The sequence below is a fragment of the Monodelphis domestica genome, chromosome 7, assembly GCF_027887165.1.
Source record: "Monodelphis domestica isolate mMonDom1 chromosome 7, mMonDom1.pri, whole genome shotgun sequence".
Taxonomy (NCBI): domain Eukaryota; kingdom Metazoa; phylum Chordata; class Mammalia; order Didelphimorphia; family Didelphidae; genus Monodelphis; species Monodelphis domestica.
The window spans coordinates 117708475-117731733 of NC_077233.1; the positions used below are offsets into that span (position 1 = coordinate 117708475).

Here is a 23259-nt window from a genome sequence, read left to right on the forward strand (position 1 = left end):
CGAGGAAGAAAAAATCTACACCAATATTTATAACAGCATTTTTTGTGACAACAAAGACATAGAATAATGTAGATGTCCATAAATTGAGTGATAGCAAAACAAATATTGGTGCATAAATAGAATGAAACATTGCTACAATGTAAGAAACAATGAATAAAAAGAATTATAGGGAAGCATGGGAAGACATATGAAGTGATACAAAGGGAAATGATCAAAATCAAGAAAACAGAACCTGAATAATATAAAAGAGGCAAATCCCCAATTAAAACAGAATGCTTTATAATTGTAATGCCCAAGTTTAACACTTAAAAAGAGATATAACAATTACTTCTATCCCCTTCTTTGGAGGGGTCCCCTATCTTTGTAGAGGTAGAAGACTATGGAAGTGGACTATACCATACTGCTAGTCTTGCTTGATGGTTTCCTTTGAGACTGGTCCAGTGATACCTACTCAAAGCCTCTCCTGATCACTCTAGCTATTTCTTAAACTTATTTTGTGTTATATGTCTGTATATACTTATATATGTACATGCTGTCTCTTCTATTAAAGTATTAGTTCATTGAAGGCAATGAGTTTTACATTTTTATCTTTGTATTACTATTATTTGTAAATAGTGGGAAGTGAATGAATGATTGTTGATTGGGGTTAATTTGATTAATTGAAATTTCTTTCTTTTTTCCTTTGTTGTGTTTTGAATTTACTCTGGTTTCACTCTTCCAAATTGAAACAGGTTATATTTCTTCTTTCTAGAATGATTGAAACTATTTATGGTCTAGCTCTGAAGTGTTTGGGATATCTATTGCCATTGGGTTAAGCATCAATTATGTTCCCTCACAATTGGGCACCAGTAACTAGCACCTTATTTCCTGTAACTATGTAATATCAATTTAGCTTTTATAAAGGGATATTTACTTCAAAGAAGTAACAATAAGAAAAGAACAAACATTTCCCCACAATACCTCAGGAATACATTCTCCCTTATCTTATTTCTGACTCTAAGAAAAATGGGCTAACTCAACTAAATTTCTACATAATATCAGCCCCTCCAGTTTTATGTCCAGATGTTGTGTGACTACTTGATGAATTTTCATCTCAGCTACCCCTGGGTGATTTTCTGAAGGTTACTTCTAAAGGTCACTCTTTGTCCTTTCTGGCATCAATACTGAAAAAAACTCAGTTGAAAAGAAGGCTGACTACTAATGAGTAAATCTAGTGGCTTCCTATAACTTTTAGGATTAAATAAAAAAATCTTGTTTGGTGTTCAGAGTTCTTTATAACCTAGTCCCTCTTTCCACCTTTCCAGTTTTATACCTAACATCCTTCCCCATAGATCCAAAGTCTTTAATCCAGCGACAATGGCCTCCTTCCTGTACCTCAAACAAGACATTCCACTTCCAGATTGCAGGCATTCTCACTTTCTGTCTCTTGTGCCTAGAATATTCTTTCTTTCCTCATCACTACTTTCTTGTTTCCTTGGTTTTCCTTTGAGTTCCAGCTAAAATCCCAACTTCAATGGAAAAACCTTTCCCAATCCTCCTTACTTATAGTGCATTCCTCTGTTTACTATTTCTAATTTTCATATATATATATATGCATATACATGCCTTATGTATTCACAACATGTTATTTCCCTCATTAGACTGTGAACTCCTAGAGAGCAGAGATTGAATTTTGCTTCCCCATCCTCATGGTACATAGTAGGAAATTAATAAATGGTTATAGACTTATTGAAAGTAGGACACCACTCTCCTTTCAGTTAAAATGAAAGAATAACTGTAAAGACAGGCAAGAAACCCAGGTCAATATTCACAGGGGCATTTGGAGCACTTGGATCTCTTCTAATAGAACCTTGATTCTCATTGGCCCAAAAGAGTCCAAAAGATTCATTAATGAGAAAAAGGGCCTGACAGACTAAGGCAAACTGCACTCAGACCTTTTTAAAAATGACACCATTTCCAGCTGATTTAAAAACACTTTTCCTAATCATGTAGCTAATATTTTGGAACCAGCTGTGAAATGTCTATACATCTATATACACTCTACAATCTTTCTAAGCAATTTCCATTGTGTGTCATCACAACTCTCCTGGAAGGATGCTCCTCAGCTTCTCTGAGTGAAGAGATGCCATCCAAGAAACTCTTTGCATACACCAGAGCCATTTTACACTTTTAGGAGAAGGCTTTGGAGATAAGGAAAGGAGGGATAGTTTGGGAAATGAAAGTGAGGATTATAAAGGTAATTTTGAATTAGAAGTACCAGTGAAACAATCAGGTAGCTGAAATACCTTGTTATTTGTTTCTCTGGAGAGAAGGATGGGATAGATATTTAACTTCAAAATCAAATATATAGAGTTGATAGTTTAAGTAGATAATAATTATCAACAAACAGGTATATAGAGGGTAAAAAAGAGTTCCTTGGGGCCAAATGTATGCCTTTCTCTTAACATTCAGGAATATAGATATACTTTTGGAATTTTCTTGGCAAAGATACTGAAGTGATTTGCCATTTCCTTCTCCAGCTCATTTTATGGATTAGGAAATTGAGGTAAACAGAATTAAGTGACTTGCCCAGGGTCACAAAGCTAGTATTAGTTTGAGAATAGAAGTTACTTTTGAACTCAGGTCTTCCTAACTCCAGGTCTCATGTTCTATTCACTAAACCTAATTGCAAATATTTTCATTAGTTGGGTTTTAATTGTAAATTCTTTGTTTTGTGGTTAAATTCTTTAGAAAGGTTTTCTACAATGGGTGCCTCCATTTTCTTTCCTCTCATTACCTTCTTAACCCTTTATAATCTAACCTCCAACCTTCTTTTACTGAAATGTCTCTTTACAAAATAATTGCCAGATCCAATTACTTTTTCTTTCCTTTTTTTTTAGGGACTACCTAACATTTTTTTCTTCCCCATTTGTTTTTGTTTTTTAATTTTTTAACATTTTATTTAATTGACTTATTTAGAGCATTTTTCCAGGATTACAAAAATTATGTTCTTTTCCTCCCCTCTCCCAATCCCCTTCCATATCCAATACACAATTCCACTGGGTTTCCATATTATTGATATTTGCACTAGGGTGAACATTTAGGGTTCATAACCCCAATCATATCCCCATTGACATGTGATCAAGCAGTTGTTTTTCTTCTGTGTTTCTACTCCCACAGATTTTCCTCTGAATGTGGATAGTGTTCTTTCTAAGTCCTTCAGAAATGTCCTGAATCATTGCATTGCTGCTAGTAGAGAAGTCCATTAAGTTTGATTGTACTACTTTTTCTTAATCCTCTTTCTCCTCAATCTCTCTGAAGCCTTTGACACTGTTGATCATGTTCTCCTCCTTAACATTCTCTCCTTCCAAGTTTTCAGAATATCATTCTCTCCTGATTCTCTTCCAACCTATCTAAGTGTTTCTTCTCAGTCTCCTTTGTTGGCTCCTCATTCACCTTATACCTTGTATCCTGGATCCTCTTCTCCTTCTATACTACTTTACTTGGTGATCTCATTAGATTCACATGCTGATGATTCTCAGATCTATCTATCCTGACCCAAAGGCATATCTAACTCCCTTTTATATACAGTATCTCAAACTGGATATTCAGTAGACATCTTAAAATCAAGATATCCAAAATCAAACTGTCTTTCCCTCAGACCCTCCTACTTTTCCTATTACTTTTAAGAGAACTGCCAAACTCCAGTTCCCTGGGCTCAACCTGAGTCATCCTTGATTCCTCACTTTCTCAAAGCTTTCATCCATTTTCAATCTGTTGCCAAGACCTGCCAATTTCATCTTTGTAACATTTCTTGAATAAATATTCCATTCTCTCTTCTGACAATACTACTCTTTTACTGGCCCTTATCACTGCATGCCTGTACTATTTGTAATAGTCTGCTGGTTAGTCTGTTTGCCTCTTCCCACTACAATCCATCCTCCATTCAGTCAACAAAGTGATTTTCTTATAGCATAGGTTTGACCACATCACCTTGCCACCATCCCCTTACTCAATAAACTTAGATGACTCCCTATGATCTCCAAGAACAAACAGAAAATGTTGCATTTGGCATTTCAAGCCCTTCATAATCTTTTCACCTCTTACCTTTCCACTCTTCTACATACTCTCTTCTACATATTCTTTTATACAGTGACACTGACCCCCTTACTGTTTCAGGAATAAGACATCTAATTTATCATTTCTCAGCTCTCAATATTTTCTTGGCTGGCCCTTATGCCTATAATACTCTTCCTTCTTTTTCTGCCTACCGACCCCTTTGGCTTTCCTTAAACCTCATTTAAAATATCATCTTCTCTAGGAAGTCTATCCCAATCTCTTAATTCTAATGCTTTCTCTCTTTTAATTACTTCCTATTTATCCTGAATAGAACTTGTCTGCATTTATTTGCTTGTTATCTCTTCCATTAGACTGAGCTACTAGAGGTGCTGGGGCTATTTTTTTTTCTCTTTTAGTATTCCTATTATCTAGCACATTCTAGTTACTTATTTATTGACTTAATGCAGCACAATCTGTTTTATAGGACACTTTTCCCCCCTTATGCTTGAACAATTATGCTTGAACAGTTGATAAGTGCAAACTAATTTTTATGGGCAATGGATATAGAGAGGAAATCTGTTCTCCAATAAAATGCCATATTCCAGCAGAAATTATTATTACTATTTAAAAATCCATTTCCTTCTTACCAATAAAAAATTAACTAAGGCACATGTGCAGAATATTTTCAGTGTACTGCGCTTTGCACGTAGTAGGCCCTTCAAAAATGTTTGCTAAACAGCAAAGCTCAAGGACACAATGTTCCCTTCTCTGAAAGAATTCTTAGGCTTCTCAGATTCAGTGTTACAGAAAGATAACTCTTAAAATGGTACACTTAATCTCCCTTTCTGTGAGTCATCATGGACTGGCTTTTACCCCAGAGTAGCCAAAACAGCAATAAAGTCTCCATTTTCTTTGCAGAGCTGGCCAGGCCTAATTTTGATCCATTCACCCAGGGAGCTTCTTTTCAAATAGGAAACCCCAGTCCCCAATTGTGCACCACAAAAAGGCTGAGCCCATTCTCCTTAAAGGGACAGGGGCCACATCCAGCCTCAACAGGATCATCTAGCCTTATAGGCTTAAAGTCTACTTAAGGAAGGAGCCTGTCTTGTCTGGACGCTTTATTTCAAAGTCCAGTTCTGCCCCGAGGCGGGGAAATGTGCCCAGCTAGGAGAAAGGCGAGCGTGGGTTGGTGCTGGCGGCCGCTCCCCGGCGGGGTCATAAGCACAGAGAAAGCCGTGGGGGCTGAGCGGAGTTGTCATGGTTGCCTCTAGCAGCCCCTCTCCTCATGTGGCGGCTGCAGCCAGGCTTAGTGCAAGAGCGTCTCTAAGTAGCGGTGGGGGAGCGATGGAGAGGGCTGGCGTCTGGCCGCTGGATGGCTGAGCAGGATTAAGTTTCATGGTAGTGTAAGTGTGAGTGTGAGTGTGTGTTTATCCTTTAGCTACTCTCTGGGCCGTTACTTCTGAAGGGAAGATAAAGAGCGGTTGGCCAGGCGAGAAAACCGAGCCACAAACGACCCTCTTTCCCGCCCCCCATCCCCAGCCTCCCCGCCTCTTCTCCTCTCTAAGTCCCCGCCCGAGGCAAATCCCACCAAGCTGGGGAGGGCTGCAGGAACGAGCTGGGTAAGGAGTCGGAGCTTGGAAACAGTCCTAAGGGGCGGTGGAGGCGCGGTGGGGTGAGTGGGGTGGGGGGGAGGGGGTGAGGAATGCTCCCCCGCCCTCCTCCCCAGCTCTGTACGCTCTCAATTCCCCGGGAATGTTCCATTGGGAATCTCGTGATTCCGCGTGTGTGTTTTGTTTGCGCGCGTGTGCGGGTGGGGTGGGGTGCGGGAATATGGGGTACATTGGCCCTAGCCCTAAAAAAGCGCCTGTGGCTTTCTTTGTAAAAAAATCCAACAAACCAACCCCAAACAAAACACCCCCCCTCCCCCAAACCAAACTAACTCCCAATAGTCTTCTTTCTCTTCTGTTTACAATGACAGGGTTTGGAAGTTTCCTTTGGCCGAATCGGCCATCCCTTATCCTGCCCTCTTCTTTCTCTAAACCTGGTGCAAAAGTTTTTGTTGTTTGTTTCTTTGTTTTGTTTTTCCTACATGCTTGAAGGGTTGTTAGGAACTTTTTTTTTTTTAAGTTGGGGGAGGCAAGTTCACCAGGCCTGGACATGCAAGAGAGGAAATGGAGAGGTGTGTGAGCGTGTGTATGTTTTTGTGTGCATCAGGGTGTTTTGAGAGGGTAGGGGATGGTTGGGCGCCTGTTGCTTTCTCTTTGAGGTTGTCATATCCGCCGTAATTTCTGCTCGGGGGCTGCAGGAAAGGCTACCTCTGAGATGTTACTGGTGGCTGGACCGAGAGAGAGCGTCTGTTACCGGGATCCAAGAAGGCCAAAAGATAGGGATGCTTCTCTGTAGACGTCTGCTTGCCTCTTGGGAGTCAGTGTAGTAGCAGCAGCAGCAGCAGCAGCGGCGGCGAAGGAGTCGGCGGCGGCGAGTGGCAGTGACTGTGGCAGCTGTGGCTGGGGACCCGGATCAGAGCTGCATAATTGGTAGGAGCCAGAGTAGTGCAGACACCAGTGGCGTTTCTACCTTTGCATCAGCGGCTAGTTTCAGTTGTGAGCATTTAGCTATTGCCTCCTTTTCCTTTTCCTGGCTCAGGCCCCTTCCTTCCACCACCTCCTCCTAGATTTAACTCCCCTTTGTTTTTGGTTTCTGCATTAGAAAGCACATCTTAGCGATATTTTGTAAATGTCTTTTCCATTTCTCTGAGAGTGTGTGTGTGTGTTTGGCCGGTGGGGGACAGGGGGGGATGAGGATGGAGTAGAGACAGTTTAGCTTATTATCTTTACTGCGGCACAAAGGCTGGGCTATCCTTTACAGCAACCCACATGAAATTTCAAGTTTGGACTGCTGGAGAAGGAGGAGGAGGAGCTGGGGGTGGGGTGGGGTGGGATGGGGGATGGGAACATGTTACATGCGCAGTTGGATGATCACAGAATTTACAGGATACAGATGTATGCAGACACAGTATGGTGTAACATCTTATCTTTCTACCCATCTCCAGGACTTCTCTCTGCTGTGCCCACTAGAAGCAACTGGAAAGTGGAATGCGATTCTGGCATGGTGATTGTTAACTAGTTCTAAGATAAGGGAGATAGACATTCACCAACCCTCTCTCTTCTGAGACATAAGAAACCTGAAAAGCAGTCAGCCCTGCCAAAATCGTGCTTGGTGGGCAACCCTGTTATTAACTGCTCCCTTTGTCTCCCCTTAACCATTTGGTTTCTATAGTTGTTTGACTGGATAAGCACGGGCTTACTTGATTTTGTGGCAGGCTAACCATGAGTAGTATAATGGAAAGAAAATTCACTTTGCACTAAAGAGAGCAAGATTGGAATCTAAATTCTAATGCTGTTTTCTTGTGTTGTGACTAGGGGCCAATCACTGAGGTGCTCAACTTCACTTGTAGAGGTGCTGAGTTCCCCTATCCCATTGTGAAGAAAATGTTTTGTAAATCTTAAAGTGCACCATAAATGAGCCTCATCATATTGATAATGGTGATAACAATAATTTTGGCTACAATTGATGGAAAACGTTTTGTTCAATCTTTCTTAGACATGTGTGGCTCTTTATGACAACATTTAGGGTTTTCCTGGTAAAGATGCTGGAGTGGTTGGCCATTTCCTTCTCCAGTTCATTTTACAGATAAGGAAACTGAGGTAGAGTTAAATGACAAACCTAGAGTCAGTCACACAACTAGTATAGGTCTGAGGCTGGATTTGAACTCAGGAAGATGAGTCTTCCTGACTCCAGACCCTGCACTCTATTCATTGTGCCACCTAGCTGCCCTTTTTAGAGGACTTTTTAGATAGTTGCTGCTGTTAATACATTTGGCCAATGATAGGGATTTCACCTTGGAATAAATGCAATCTCTATAAATGTTAAAGAACTGTATATCTGAGCAGTTATTGTAAATGTATCAACATTTGAATTTCTCAAATTGAACTAAGAATATTATAGTATAAAACATTTAGAGTGCTAACAGCAGTATGCCCGTATTTCTGGGTATTGCTTGGCCCATGTATTGAACCTATTTACAAATAGGCCAATTTATTCAGTATAGCCAGAAGGATCCTGCCCAAGTAGAGAGGACCAATTAAGGCCATTTAAAGTTCTGTAAACCAGATGTTTCACAAATACCATATAATGGGGTCATTGTTTAATTTAGTTAAGGTGGTCATAGGCTGGTTGGAGCCAGCATTAAGTAAAACTATGAAGTAGGTAGCATGTGTTTCTGATAACTCCATTCCTGTCCTTGGTGTTAGGAAAGAAAATTAATGAAGAAGAGCTTTATGTATGATCTTATTAACATTATAATTTTATTGATGGAGGTATAGTATAGCAACCACACATCTGCCTTTTTCTTTTAGACAATTCTGTTCTCTTTTCTCATTTTTTTCCTTTTCTTATGTTAGTTTGCTAGAATTGGATTTGGAAAGGCTTGAGTTCGAGTTCTGATTCTAGTTACTTGTTACTTGTATAACTAAGGTCAAGTCTTCTCTATGCCTCAGATTCTTCTGTAAAGTGGGGATAATAGTATCTGAAATATTTATCTGCCTTAAAGGGTTGTGAGGATCAAATAAGAGAATGTAGGTCAAGTACTCTATAAACCTTTAACATTATATAGTTAGTTATTATTATTGATAATAATTATAACTTACTGTCTTCCCCTGTGCTTTTAGCCATTTATAATTTGCAGGTCCACATCATTGGATAGTTTAGAAGGGAGAATGGTTGCTCATTCACTAAGAGTTGAAAACCAACTTTCTCTTCTATATTTCATTATATGTGAAGTTCAAATTATCTGTACCTAAAACCAACTTGGTGCTTCATAATCACAGAAGGGTATAGCAGGTTTGCTCCAGAGCAGTTGTGTATGACATCTTTCCAGCCTGGAGATGTTCAAGAGACCCAGAGGAGTTCCTTGGCGTGCAATTTTGGACACAGTTAGGCCTGGTGATTAGTTTCAGCCTTCAGCTGCCACAGGAGATCTGTTTCCAAAATTAGTTGGCCCTAGAGATCTGGAGGGAGTGGAAAAGAGGTGGTAGAAGTTAGGGGGTTAGGAATTGTTGACTTCATATGGAAAAGTGTTTAAGGAGTTTAGTTTTTGTTTCAAGAATTTCCCCATCCCTCTAAAGATCCTAGGAAGTCACCATGGTTTGGTAAGAATGCTAAATTTGGAGGACTTGACTAGAAGATCTCCAAGATCCCTTCCAACCCAATCCATGTTCCTATGCCCAAAGCCCTATGATCTGTTTTAATAAACCTCTCTGTGGTAGATGTGGGTCACCTTCTGAGTTCTCTTCTCTCCCCTGTTGTTTTGCAAAAGTTGATGGTGGCATCATGAATTCATTTCAGTTTGAGAAATATTTGTTCAGTGCCTTCTATGTGTAAAGTCACCCAAGGGATGCAGTTGTATTTTCCATTAGTTTGTTCTAGAATAATTACTATTTGTATTTTAACATTCTGTATTCCTGACCCAACAAAACTATGCTGATGTGATAGTCATATTATTTAAATCTAGAAAAAGTCATTAGAGGGTGACTAGTCCATCTCAGAACTGTGTTAAAATGACTAGTCTAAAATAATGAAAAAAGTAAGTAGCAGAATTGATATTTGAACCTAGATCATCTGACTCCAAATTTAGCCTTTTTTTCCACTCTCCTACTGTGCCTGATGTTCTAGTTTACCTATTTGTGCATAGATGGTTGGATTTTTATCAATTTCTGCATATTGATTGCCATCTTAAATGAGTCTTCCATATAATTCACTCTGTATGGTTTAGTGGTTTTTGGTTACTTAGATTTCTAATTGTACTTTATAAGAGTACAGTAGTTTTAAAGTGAATATAGCCATTGTTTTTGTTTGAGGATCTCTTCCACACCTTCAACACCTTGACATCCTATGATGTCACTTATATTGATTCACCCTATCTGTTCCCAACCTCCCTTTTTGTACTGGCATTTTTGTTTCCCTTATTTGATTATAGACTTATTTCCCATACTCCTCATCCTTCAAGTAGGAAACTACTCAAGTTTTTTTTTTTTTAAAGGGGTTTATTACATACTAGTATAGGGAGTTAAAATATCTCACAGACTATAACAGAGAGCAAGGGAGTATTGCAAAGTTATATCTTCAACTTCTGTGCCCATTTCCTTGCTCCCCCCCCTTTTCTGGCTTTTTTTTCCTCCTTCTGGTTGAAGCCCATTCTTCTAGATCTTTTCAGATTCACCAAATTTCGAGTTAGAAAGGACCTCAGCAGCCATCTAGTCCAAACTATACATTAAAAGAATTCTTACTATAACATACAAATCAAATGGTCATCTAGCTTCTGTTTAAATCCTTCCAAAGAGCAGGAACCCACTTACGACTTAAGGCAGCCTATTGCCCTTTTGAACACCTCTAATTATTTCCTGACACTAAGACTAAATTTGCCTCTTTGAATCTTTCACTTATTGTCTTTGGTCCTAACCTTCCAGGAATCAAAGAGATCTAATCCCTCTTTCTCCCACATGACAGCTCTTCAGTTACTTAGAGAACTGGAATCTTCCACCAGCTCCCACCTAAACTTTTTTTCTTTTACCCAAGATTTTAATTTCCTTCAACAAATTCTTATATGGCATGATATGAGAGGGACTCAAGCCCTTGACTATCTTGGTTGTCTTTCTCTGTATACTCCAATTTATCAATGTCCTTAAATTATAGTTCCTAGAATTAAACATACCTAAAAATGAGGTCTGATGGAGAAAAATATTATGGGACTGTCTGTTTCTGAAAGCAATGCCTTTTTTAGTGCAGTCCAAGACATTATGTCATTCTACTACTCATCACATCACTAATTCACATTGAGCTTATAGTTCATCCAAAATCCCAGAACTTTTTCAGAGTAAGAGTAACTATTATCTAACCATTATTCTAACATCTTGTAAAGCTGATATTTTGTACTTAGTGTAAAACTTACCTATCAAGATCTCTTTAGATCTTGCCTCTGAGACCCAGCACATGTCCACAAATTTGGTGAGAATGTTTTCTGCATCTTTATCTAAGTCACTGATATGTGTTAAGTAGCATGTCTTTATTAGTTCTTCCACAAATTTCCATCTCCTTTGCAGGCACAGTATGAGACTTCATCAAAAGCTTTGCTAAAATCTAGATGTACTGTATTCATAGCATCACCCTCATCTGTTAGTTGAGTAATACTATCAAAAAAAGAAGTAAAGTTAGTTTGACAATACCTGTTTTTTTTTTTTTGTGGTTGGTTTTAATTTTTTAAAAAATATTTTAAAATTATTTAGAACTTGATAAGCATGAACATGTCTATATTAAAAATAGAAAAATATTATATACAAAATTGTAAACTTATTCTGTATATCTTAGTGTTTTTACAAAATAATCACAAATTCAAAATGTTTCAGACCTACTCTGATTGTCTCTTTCCCCTGAACTTTTATTTTCTGTAAGAAAAAAAGCTTATGTGACCTTCCTCCTCCCCTATTTTCACCCCTTGCCTCCCCTTACCCCTCTCTCTTTACCTCCTCCACTTCCTCTTCCTCCTTGTTCATCCCATATTCTCCATTAAAAAGCAAAATAAACCAAGCAACACAACCTCTGCTCATAGTTAGTAAGCATGGTCAAACTAAAGATCCACCATTAGTCATATCTGCTAATGGATGTCTCATTCTGCATTTGAAGTCCATTATTCCTCATTGAAACCATGCTGGTTCTTTGTACTCACTACTTTCTTTTCTAGATAGCTACCAACAATATCTTCAATGGCCTAGTCTAGAATTTTTCCAGGAATCAAAGTAAAGTTCACTCATCTATCATGTACACACTGTACTTTCATTCTTCCCACCTTTTTCTTTGAAAATTAGTATAGTTGTCTTTTTCCAGTTTTGTTGTATCTTTCATTTAAATTGTAGTTACTTAGCAGTCACATCTCCAGGTTTTCTTTTTTTTTATTTGGAAAATTTTATTTAATTAATTTGGAATTTTTTCCATGTTTACAAGATTCCTGTTCTTTCCCTCCCCTCCTCCCCCCACTCTGTCCCATAGCCAATGCACAATTCCACTGGGTTTTACATATGTCATAGATCAAGACCTATTTCCATATTATTGATATTTGCACTAGGGTGATCATTTAGAGTCTACATCCCCAATCATATCCCCATCAACTCATGTGACTGAGCAGCTGTTTTTCTTCTGTGTTTCTATTCCTACAGTTCTTTCTCTGGATTTGGATAGCTCCCATAAATCCCTCAGAATTGTCCTGGATCATTGCATGTTGCTAGTAGAGAAGTCCATTACATTCGATTGTACCACAGTATATCCATCTCTGTGTATAAGGTTCTCCTGATTCTACTCCTTTCCATCAATTCCTGGCGGTCATTCCAGTTCCCATGGAATTCCTCCACTTTATTATTCCTTTTAGCACAATAGTATTCCATCACCAACATTTACCACAATTTGTTCAGCCATTCCCCAATTGAAGGCATCCCCTCATTTTCCAATTTTTTTGCCACCACAAAGAGCGCAGCTATGAATATTTTTGTACAAGTCTTTTTCCTTATGAATTCTTTGGTCTCCTAGTTTTCTGAGTATGAAAATGACCAATTTATATGGGCCAGATGACAAAAATTCAACAAGGGCAGCTGTGTGTTCTCCCTTACTATCTTCTGACATATCTTGGACATGAATTTCTATTTTTTCCTGCCAGTTCAAAGGGCTGTGATCATTCTCCTTGCTAGAGAAAATAATTAAAAGAATTGAGCATCTCAGTTCAGAATCACCTTACTCTAGTGTCTTAGATATCTGTCTCAAACTATTGAGTTACATTAACAAAGCTATAGTGTTTTTTAGTTCTTATGGGATCTCTTGGCATTTATTCCCTCAAGTTCCTCACAGTGAGCCTTCTCAGTTATATGTTATTTATTTTTTATTTTTTTAAAAAATCCTTACCTTCCACCTTAGTATCAATACTTTGTATTGGTTCTAAGGCAGAAGAGAGCGAAGGACTTGACAATGGGGGTTAAGTGACTTGCCAAAGTCATACATCTAGGAAGTGTCTTAAGGTCAGATTTGAACCCCAGACCTCCCATCTCTGGACCTGGCTCTCAATTTACTAAGTCACTCAGCTGTCTCTCCCCCCCCCCCCCTTTTTTTAAATGAAATTGAGTCTTCATTCCATGTGCTCAAAATTTTTCTCTTTTGGATTTAAGAGTGTTCTTACTGAAATGCTTTCAAATCCTTTCTTGGAGGAATTAGTGATTTAACCTCTTTGAAGTGCTTCCTCTTTCCAGCTTGTCAGAAAAGTCAGTATGATCTTATTTGTAATTAATAGAAAATAGACAGCACTGATATGAAGAGAGGCATATATAGATAGAAAAATGGATTAGGAATCCAAGTCTAGGTTCTAGTATTTACTAGTCATGTTCTCCAATAAGTCATGGAGCTTCTCAGAGGTTCAGATTCCTCATCTGCAAAAAAAGATTGGATTACATTATCTTTAATGTTCCTTCTAACTTAAATCTAATGGTTCTGTATAAGTCCATTGATTTCCACAAAAAAGTGGTAATTTTCTCTACTATACCCTATTCTAATTAGACCACATTGAGAACATTATGTCCAGTTTTGGATGTTACATTTTAGAAGAGACAGGGATAAACTAGAGCATGCAGGGCTAGAAGCGAGGAGGAGGCAGAAAGATTAGGCTAGTGATGAATTTACAAATCCTGCCTTGTGAGAATTGATGGGAAAAATGGTAACTATTAGTCTCGAGAAGAAAAAAGCCATAAGGAGGACATGCTAGTAGTCTTGAATTAATCTGTAAACACTTATTTGAAGGAGTATCTAAGGGCAGCCACGTTAGACTTGTTTTTCCTACTGCTGAAAGTTATAGGGAGGTGAATTTCAGCTCAGAGGAAATGGTGCTCAATAATTAGAGCCATCCAAAATGGAACAGGAGATCTTGGGGTGAGAGAGAGTTCCCTGTTACTATAGATCTTTAAATGCTGGATGCCAATGTAGTGGAGATTTTGTAGCTGAAATTAATAATTTAAATTGAGATTGGCCTGGAATATTTTTAAGGTTCCTTCCAATTCTGATTCCATAATTCTTTGATTCTTTAAAAAAAAATTTATTACTATGAAGTGATTCCAAGTTGCACAGCTGATACTCTCTATGGTATTGGCTTCTCTATCCCATAGCTCTAGGCAAGCATTTGGATTTCCTTCTGGACTACATGGCTTAAGCCACCATGATGCCCAGAGCTCTTCTCCACATGCTGCTAGTCATTACTATATCTCTTAGGGTCCCTCTTTATTCCTACTCAAAGCTTGCTGCCTGTCAGGATTCTCTCCTCTGGTTCTACTTCTGTGGCTCATTTCTTGGTAAGGTGGCCAGCTGGGCTGAGATAACAGATGGAGGTCTGGGACAAAATCAGTAGCACCTACTTTCCTTTTCCTTTTCAAATTGCATTTATTCTGAGTCTCTGAGCTCCCTCCTGCTTCTGTCTTGCCTTTGGGCCCTGGGTTCTTAACCTGGTATCTATGGAGGGTTCACTGGATATGTTTTTAGGGAATAAATAAACTTGAATAGGAAAAGAAATTACATTGTATTTTCAGTAACCTCTCACTGAAATTTGTCACTTTTTTCAGTTATGTAGACCAGAAACAATATTCTGAGAAGGGTCCATAGACTTCAGTCAGCCTGGCAAAGAGATTCATGAAACAAAGAATGAAGAATCCTGCTTTAGGGAGAAACTTGCATACATTCATTTTTCACAACATACTAAGAAAAAAGAATCTCCATATATAACCACATAGCAAATAATTTTAATATATGAAGAAAGTAGGTTTACATTTTGCCTTGCTTCCTATCTTTATACAGTTGTAGAGGTTAGAATTGGGAGAGAAAAGTCATTAGAAATCTTTTAGGCCAGTCCCCTCATTTTGTAGGTAAGGAAAACAGACCCGGAAAGGCTATTGTTTTTTCAAGATCATACAGGAAATTAGTTTAGCTGATAGAATTTAGACCAGTGATGGTGAACTTTTTAGAGACAGAGTGCCGTGCCCCACCTCCCTGCCCCTCCCTCCCACCCCCTAGCCATATCCTTACCTCAGACAGAGGAAGGAGAAAATGTTCTCATTGGGCTGCTGGGCAGAGGGGTGGGGGAAGTGAAGAATGTCCCCAGGGACATGGAGAGGGGGAGGGGAACAGCTCCGTCCTGGGTCCCTCTGGTTTTTTAGTAAGGAACTCTGGTGAATGACTTGCAGGTGTGCCCACAGAGAGGGTTCTGTGTGCTCTTTTTGACACGTGTGCCATAGTTTGCCATCACAGCTCTAGATTCTATATCTAGACACTATTCACTTCATTATACTCTTTTTTTCTAATATCTATTCTATACTTTCTTTCTTGTCCCCTCCCAGACTAATCCTTGCTAACTGAATTCTTAATAGCCTTCAGCTTATAGTTGTTACTTCATAAGAGTATTCAGTTCAATTAAACAAATTTTTATTAAACATTTGCTCTGTTTGGTGCTGGGTATTTATTGGTTTGAAATGGCACATATTTTGCTTTCAAGGAGTTTACACAATCTAATGTGGAGTGGAATGTATACAAATAAGCATGATAATATGTAGTAGAACTTGAGAGACATTGGAGTGCAACACAATATTTTATTTTAAGAATATTTTAAGAAAATTTCAGGAAGGAAGAGGCCCTGGTATCTGGCAATGATCAGTAAGGGCTTCGTGCAAGAGATATCATTTGAGTTAGGTATTGAAGGAAGGCAAGAATTTTATCAGCTGGAGATGTGGAGGAAATGCATTGCAGGCTTATGACACTGCAAAGAAGCCAGAGATTTCAAGATCAGTGAAAGCTAGTAGTCCAATATAACTGGAACAGTATTTGAAAGGGAATAATGGGAAATAAATCTAGAAAGGGAAGTTGGGCACCAGTTATGGAGTGTCTCAAATGTCAGGTTAAGGGCTTTGTATTTTATTCCACAGGGAGTTGCCAACCACTAAGATTGGCTTAAGTTTTATTCAGAAGATTAATTTGATGCTTTTAATGGGTAAAAAACTGGATTTTGAGAAACTAGTATGGGGGAGGATAAACTTCCCCCACACTCTAGTTAGAACTTTATTATCTAGACTAGGGGTGATGAAGGACTTAACTATCTAATGGGGGTGTGAGTGAAGAAATTCACCAACTCCAAATGAAATGGCAAAATGAAATAGTCATCTGAAAAACTCAGGCAAAAATCTCATTTGCCTGTAGAATATTGTCATAATAAAAGTTGCTTTATAACCTTAATATTTGCATTTGTTCCTTTGAGTACTGTAATGAAATGCATTTAATGAATGTAGTTAAATAGTAGATAAGTTAATTAAGAATCAAATAGTCAAGTTTATTGAAAGAGAATGAGATTTTCTTAATGTTTCCTTGAGAGTATACCATTTGCCTTGACTGTGATTAGCACAAGAAAAATACAAATGATGGGGGGCAGCTGGGTAGCTGGGTAGCTCAGTGGATTGAGAGCCAGGGCTAGAGACGGGAGGTCCTAGGTTCAAATGTGGCCTCAGCCACTTCCTGGCTGTGTGACCCTGGGCAAGTCACTTGACCTTCATTGCCTAGCCCTTACCACTCTTCTGTCTTGGAGTCAATACACAGTATTGACTCTAAGATGGAAGGTAAGAGTTAAAAAAAAATACAAATGATGCTTAGAGTGGTATGTGTGTATGTGTTAATACATATAAAATACATGATTTTATGTTTTAGTATATGTGAATTCATTTTATAGGGATTTAATAATCTAATAATTTTTGATTTTATATTTTCCATTTAGTATAATCAATATATTTGGAGTAGTTCACTTTCATTTTGGTATATTTCTGCAATTTTTTCTTATCAATACTATTGGGAATCTTTTTAATGATATAAAAGCTGCTATATTGGAGAAAACAGTGGCTTTGTAGTCAGAGGACCCAAGTATAAGTCTCATCTCTGATACTACTTGTATGATTTTGGGATGATCTTTTAGTCTCCCTGGGCCTTAGTTTTCTTGGACTAGATGACTTCTGAGGGCCTTTTCCTGCTCTGGATTTGCACTCTATCCTATTAACTTTAATGAATGAAATATTGCCTCATTGTCTTCAGAGAAAGCCTGCTTGTCTATGATCTCAATATTAATGAAAAAATAGGCATTTGATTCTTAAGTTTAGGTATGTGTTCTTTTGAAATTCACAAAAAACAAAAATGACTAGGAAATTTGTTTTTATTATTGTTAAAAATGAATATGCACTGGATGTTGTCACTATTGACCTGATTTACATATATTAGAGACTTTTATATTACATCTTCACTACAGTCCTGGTACATAGTAAAATTCTTACTGATCTATTGGTAGTAGGTAAAGATAAAGACTTTGAATTCAACTTCCATAATAGAACTACAGTTTAGATTTACTTATTTATAATTTTTGAATCATTTTTAAAAAAATCACTTCTTGCATATCCTATTGGTGTACATAGTCCTGTGTTGATCCAGTACATTACTAAGGAATTTTAAAACCTCTCAGAAAAATACTACTTGCCTATGGTATGCAGAGTTTTCACTTTTTTTTGTCTTTTAAAGGCAATTTAGGTTTCATATTTGTTTAATTACTTACATATTTTGAAAGTTCCCATATGTAATTCATTCTACTGTTGGCATATTGAATAGTATGGACTAAATAGTAATAAAATGGCCAAAAATAGAACTTCCTACTCAATTTTCCTTGTTTAAAAGTATACTTTGACACTAAAGTCAAAATAATATTCATTATGTTTGTAATATTTTTTTCATTCAAAATCTTCTTGATTATGCACCCTTTGTTAATCTATAGTGTCAGAAAATAACTAAATATTTAAATATTTTAAAGTTGTTATTAGGAATTTCTCAAATTTAATGACTTTTACAAACTCACTTTACTTTCTTTTTTGACATAGTTAAAAAAGATGGTTAGATCAGAGGATCAGAGGATCAGAGTTTAACTATATTTTAGAAAAACATTTGAAAAAAATCTCTCATCTTCATTTTTCTAAAATAGATGCCATGATATGGTTGAGAAATTATTGTGGATAGGTGGAATAAGAGCCCTTTGGACCCAAGGAAAATTACTAATGGTTCATATTGCCTTGGAAAGGTGACTATTAAGGAATGTTCCATGGATCTGGTACCTGACTTTGGATTGTTTAACATTCTTATCAATGTCTTGGGTAAAGGAATATATGGCATACTTATCAACTGATGACACTAAGCTGGAAAGCATAGCTAATGTGATAGATGACTGAGTTGGAGTTTGTAAACAGTTTTTACAAACTAGATTTCTCGGCTGAATCTTCAGAAAATAAATTTTAATGCGGCTATCTCATACTTGGGTTTAAAAAATAGATTTTAGTAGTTCAAAGTGGGACTGGAACATAACTTAGTAGCCATTTTAAAAAAGAAGATCTGGGAGTTTTAGTGGACACAAAGAAAGTTAATGTGATTGTGTTGCTTTTAGATGAATTTAGTGTCTTAGACTAGAAATGATAGCCCTTTGTACTTTGCCTTGATCAGTATATATGGAGTCTGGAATAGTTTGTTCAGTTCTGGATACCATACTTTAGGAAGGACATTGATAAGTCAAAAAACATCTTGAGGAGGGCAAACAATGGTTTGTGACCCAAGTTTATAACATTTTAGGATTTGGGGATTCAAGAAAATAGGGATTTAGCCTGGAAAAAAGGAAACTTGGAGAAGAGATGATAACTGTACAATATTTAAATACTTGAAGGCCTGTCATATAGAAGAGATGAGATATGTTCAATTTGTCCTTAGGGAGGCAGAAGTAGGAACAATAGTTTGAAGTTACAAAGTAAGCAAACTGAGGCTTAATGTAAAGAAAAACTTTCTAATGATTAGAACTGTACAAAAGTGGAAAGAAATGCTTCAAGAGGTACTGGGATCCAGCAATACCTTTGTTGGGTCTGTTTCTCAAGGAAATTAGGAAAAGAGGAAAAGAACCCATATGTTCTAAAATATTTATAGCAGCTCTCTTAGTTGTGGCAAAGAACTGGAAACTGAAGGGATCCCCATCAATTGAGGAATGACTAAACAAATTGTGGTATAGGATAGTGATGGAATACTACGGTGCCATAAGAAATGATAAAACAAACTGATTTTTAAAAATTCCTGGAAAGAACTATGAGATAGTAAATAGTAAAATGAGTAGAACCAGGAAATCATTATAACACAGCCACAGAACATTAAACACAGCCACAGAACTAATACTAGAAAAATAAACTGAGAATGTTATCTCCAGAAAGTTAGTAGAAAGATAAAACATGAAAGACTTAGTTTATATGAACATTGCTTCCTTGATGATATCCTGAGAGATACAGGGAGGGTTGGGAGGGGTTGGGAAACTAATGGATGGGATCTGTTCTATAGATTTGAAGAAAGGTAAGTTAAACATAGAGGAGATCTGTGATTTTATTTGTGTAATGTCTTCTTTTTCTTTATATTTGGAAATGCTTGTTTTGTTTGGATTTGGAAACATTTGAAGTAATAAAAAAAAAAAAAGAAAGATGGACTGGCATTCCAGTCACTGGAAGTCTTTAAGCAAAAGTGGAATGTTTCCTTGTTGGGTACATTTAGAAGGCATTCTTATTTAGGTTTGGCTTGGTACTGACCAGGAAGAGGTTTAGCCCTGCAGTTTAGGACAGAGATGAAAGCTTATTATATATTTTTATATAAATGCTTTCCAAAGTGTGGGTCCATCATCTGCCCTCAAGAGATGGATGGTCAACAAATCAGAGAGAAAGAAGGAAGCATCTGACTCAGAGATATTGGGAAATTTCCTCTATCTTTTTTTCCCATGATTTGCCACTGCTTGGCAAGTACCTCTAGGAGGGTGACCTTTAAGCCCAGGGATACTGTCAAGTGAGTAATAATCCTGTCTCCCCCGTTTCTATTTGAGGGTGGTCAGAATGAACTGTAGGATTACATAGGAGACACATAGGATTAGCAGGCACGAATACTTTGCACCTTTAACACAGACCTCCTTATCATTGCTCCTAAACCTGTCTCTTCCAAACTTCTCTTTTGTGACAAGGAAATCACTTTTAAAAGACTGATATATATTAATTTAAGGTCGCCAAGGAATTCAGCTATGTAATTACTAAATGAAAACTCAAGTTAGCCGTCAACCTTTTATAGAGTTTAATTACAAACAGGAGGAAGAAAGGAACTAGAGATAGAGAGAGAGAGAGAGAAAGGGGAGAGAAGGGAATAGGGCTTAAATACCCCTTCTGTTTAGGCTGGGCCAAAAGGCCCAAGCCCTTAGATAGCTGGGGCAAAGAAAGGAGATCAGTCCCTATTACTCATGTGACCAAAATGGAGAAACAGTCTCAGAGGCCCCCACCTTCAGCTTCCTTCAGAGCAAGCTTCTCAGAGCACCTCTCCAAACACCCAGAGCCAAAACTCTCCAACCACCCCCTCAGTCCTCACATCTACCAATCACTGTCCATCATTTTCCCTGTGCCAATGGTGGCTCTAGCTTAACCCAGGACCGCTCAGAGGTCTGGGCTTTGCACATGTCTGTTGAAGGTCATATTCTTAAATAATTAAATCTTTGATCCTTTGCTACAGCCCTTCCTAAATCCTGTTACCCTGAGTAGGGTAGAGATTGGAATAATTAAATTTTGATCTATGCTGCAGCCCTTCCTAAATCCTGTTAGGACTGAGTGGGGTGGAAATTGTATTTTCCAAGACCTGATTCTGTCATTCCAAGTATCTCTATTGTATCAATTCTAAAATCAATCATGACTCAAAGAAATTCCTGTTCTATGCTTAAGCATAGGTCAAAGTCCTTTCCATTGTTCAGCAAAAGGTTTCTGTCCTAAAGTAATCTTAAGAAGGGAGGAGGAGGAACCTCCCATGCCAATGGGGTTCACATTCCAATAGACTATCAGTAAGAAATTTTCCAAGTATGAAATTTCCCAATGGTGAAATTTCCAACATTTATAAGTCTAAGAAATTTTAAGGTTTACACTGTTGAGGAGACCATAATCTTTCCAGTCACCACATGGACATAATCAATTCTTTTTTCTCCCTCATCTAACATAATTAATAAGTTGACATCTTTTCTACTTTCTGCATCTAATTATAATAATTCATAATAATAGCTAGCAGTTACATAGAGCTTTAAGGTTGGCAAAGTAGTTTACATAATTATATCATTTGATCCTCACAACAACTCTATGAGGTAGATCTATTATTATCCTATTTTATAGATCAAGAAACTGAGGTTGATAGAATTTAAGGTGATTTGCCAAATTTCACATAGCTTGGTGTCTAAGGTAGGATTTGCTCCAAGTTCATTACTGTATAGATTATGCCTCCTGCCATCTTTTACATGTTCCTACTTCTTTCTACTTACACAGCTACCACCCTAGTTCATTCTCTTATCATCTTTTACCTGAACTATTTCAGTATCACTCTATTGGTCTCCCTGACTCAACTCTCTCCAGTCTATATAGTTGCTAAAGTTATTTTTCCAAGATTCAAGTTTGTTCTTTCCATTTCCCAATTTAGAAATCTCTGGTTATTCCCCTTTGACACTAAGATCACATGTTAATTCATCTTTATTATATGCCATACATTTCTATTTTTGTGCAAGTTTTATAATATATGTAATTATTAGTATAGTTATATATATACATATATATATTATTTCTGTGACTATATTTTGGGTGTGTACCCCTCAATATTTTACTGCAAGGACTGCATAATTTAAAAAAGTTTGGAAATTACTGACACAGATTTGTAGTCTGCAAAGAGATGATAATTGAATGTGTGGGAACTGAAGAGATCACCTAAGAGAGAATAATGAAAAATGAAGGGCTTCCAGAGGAGAGTGAGGGGACAGGGAAGGAAATATGGAAGGAGAGGTGGACAGATAGCATTTGGTTTGCAGTTGGAGGCTGATGATCTATTTAAGTTGATTGAGGAGAGGTTTTTTTTTTTTTGAAAATTTTAATTAGTCAATTTAGAACATTATTCCTTGGTTACAAGAATCCTATTCTTTCCCTCCCCTCCCCCCACCCCTTCCCATAGTTGTCACACAATTCCACTGGGTTTTACATGTTTCCTTGATCAAAACCTAGTTCCATGTTGTTGACGTTTGCACAAGGGTGATTATTTAGAGTCTATATCTCCAATCATATCCCTCTCGACCCATGTAATAAAGGAGTTGTTTTCTTTGATGTTTCTACTCCCATAGTTTTTCTTCTGAATGTGGATAGTATTCCTTTTCATAGATCCCTCTGGGTTGTTCAGGAACACTTCATTGCCACTAATGGAGAAGTCTATTACATTCAATTGTACCACAGTGTATCAGTCTCTGTATACAATGTTCTCCTGGTTCTGCTCCTCTCACTCTGTATCAATTCCTGGAGGTCATTCCAGTTCCTATGGAATTCCTCCACTTTATTATTCCTTTGAGTACAATAGGATTTCATCCCCAGCATATACCACAATTTGTTCAGTCATTCCCCGATTGAAGGGCATCCCCCCCATTTTCCAATCTTTTGCGACCACAAAGAACACAGCTATGAATATTCTTGTACATGTCTTTTTCCTTATTATCTCTTTGGGGTATGAACCCAGCAGTGCTATGGCTGGATCAAAGGGCAGACAGTCTTTTAGCACCCTATGGGCATAGTTCCAAATTGCCTTCCAGAATGGTTGGATCAATTCACAACTACACTAGCAATGCATCAATGTCCCAACTTTCCACATCCCCTCCAACATTCATTACTTTCCTTTGCAGTCATGTTAGCCAACCTTCTAGGTATTAGGTGATACCTCAGAGTTGTTTTGATTTGCATTTCTCTGATTATAAGAGCTTTAGAACATTTTTTCATGTGCTTATTAATAGTTTTGATGTCTTTATCTGAAAATTGCCTATTCATGCCCTTTGCTCATTTATCAATTGGGGATGGCTTGATGTTTTTGTATAATTGATTTAGCTCTATATAAATTTGAATAACTAGACCTTTGTCAGAGGTCTTTGTTATGAAGATTTCCCCCCAATTTGTTGCTTTCCTTCTAATTTTGGTTGCATTGGTTTTGTTTGTACAAAAACTT

At 37.6% G+C, this 23259-nt stretch overlaps 1 protein-coding gene across 50 annotated transcripts in view; it reads left to right on the plus strand.

Moving 5' to 3' along the window:
- Positions 1 to 5121: 5121 nt before the first annotated feature.
- Positions 5122 to 23259, plus strand: part of MPDZ (multiple PDZ domain crumbs cell polarity complex component) — a 229323-nt gene continuing 211185 nt past the window's right edge. For 11 of the 50 annotated variants that reach the window (XM_056805408.1, XM_056805410.1, XM_056805391.1 and 8 more), the window contains exon 1: positions 5493 to 5657. The gene's annotated coding sequence lies outside the window, so the exon portion shown is untranslated. Of the gene's footprint in view, positions 5442 to 5483; positions 5658 to 6260; positions 6576 to 23259 lie in introns of those variants that run through there. The other 39 variants (XM_056805369.1, XM_056805371.1, XM_056805375.1 and 36 more) reach the window with 12 other exon arrangements.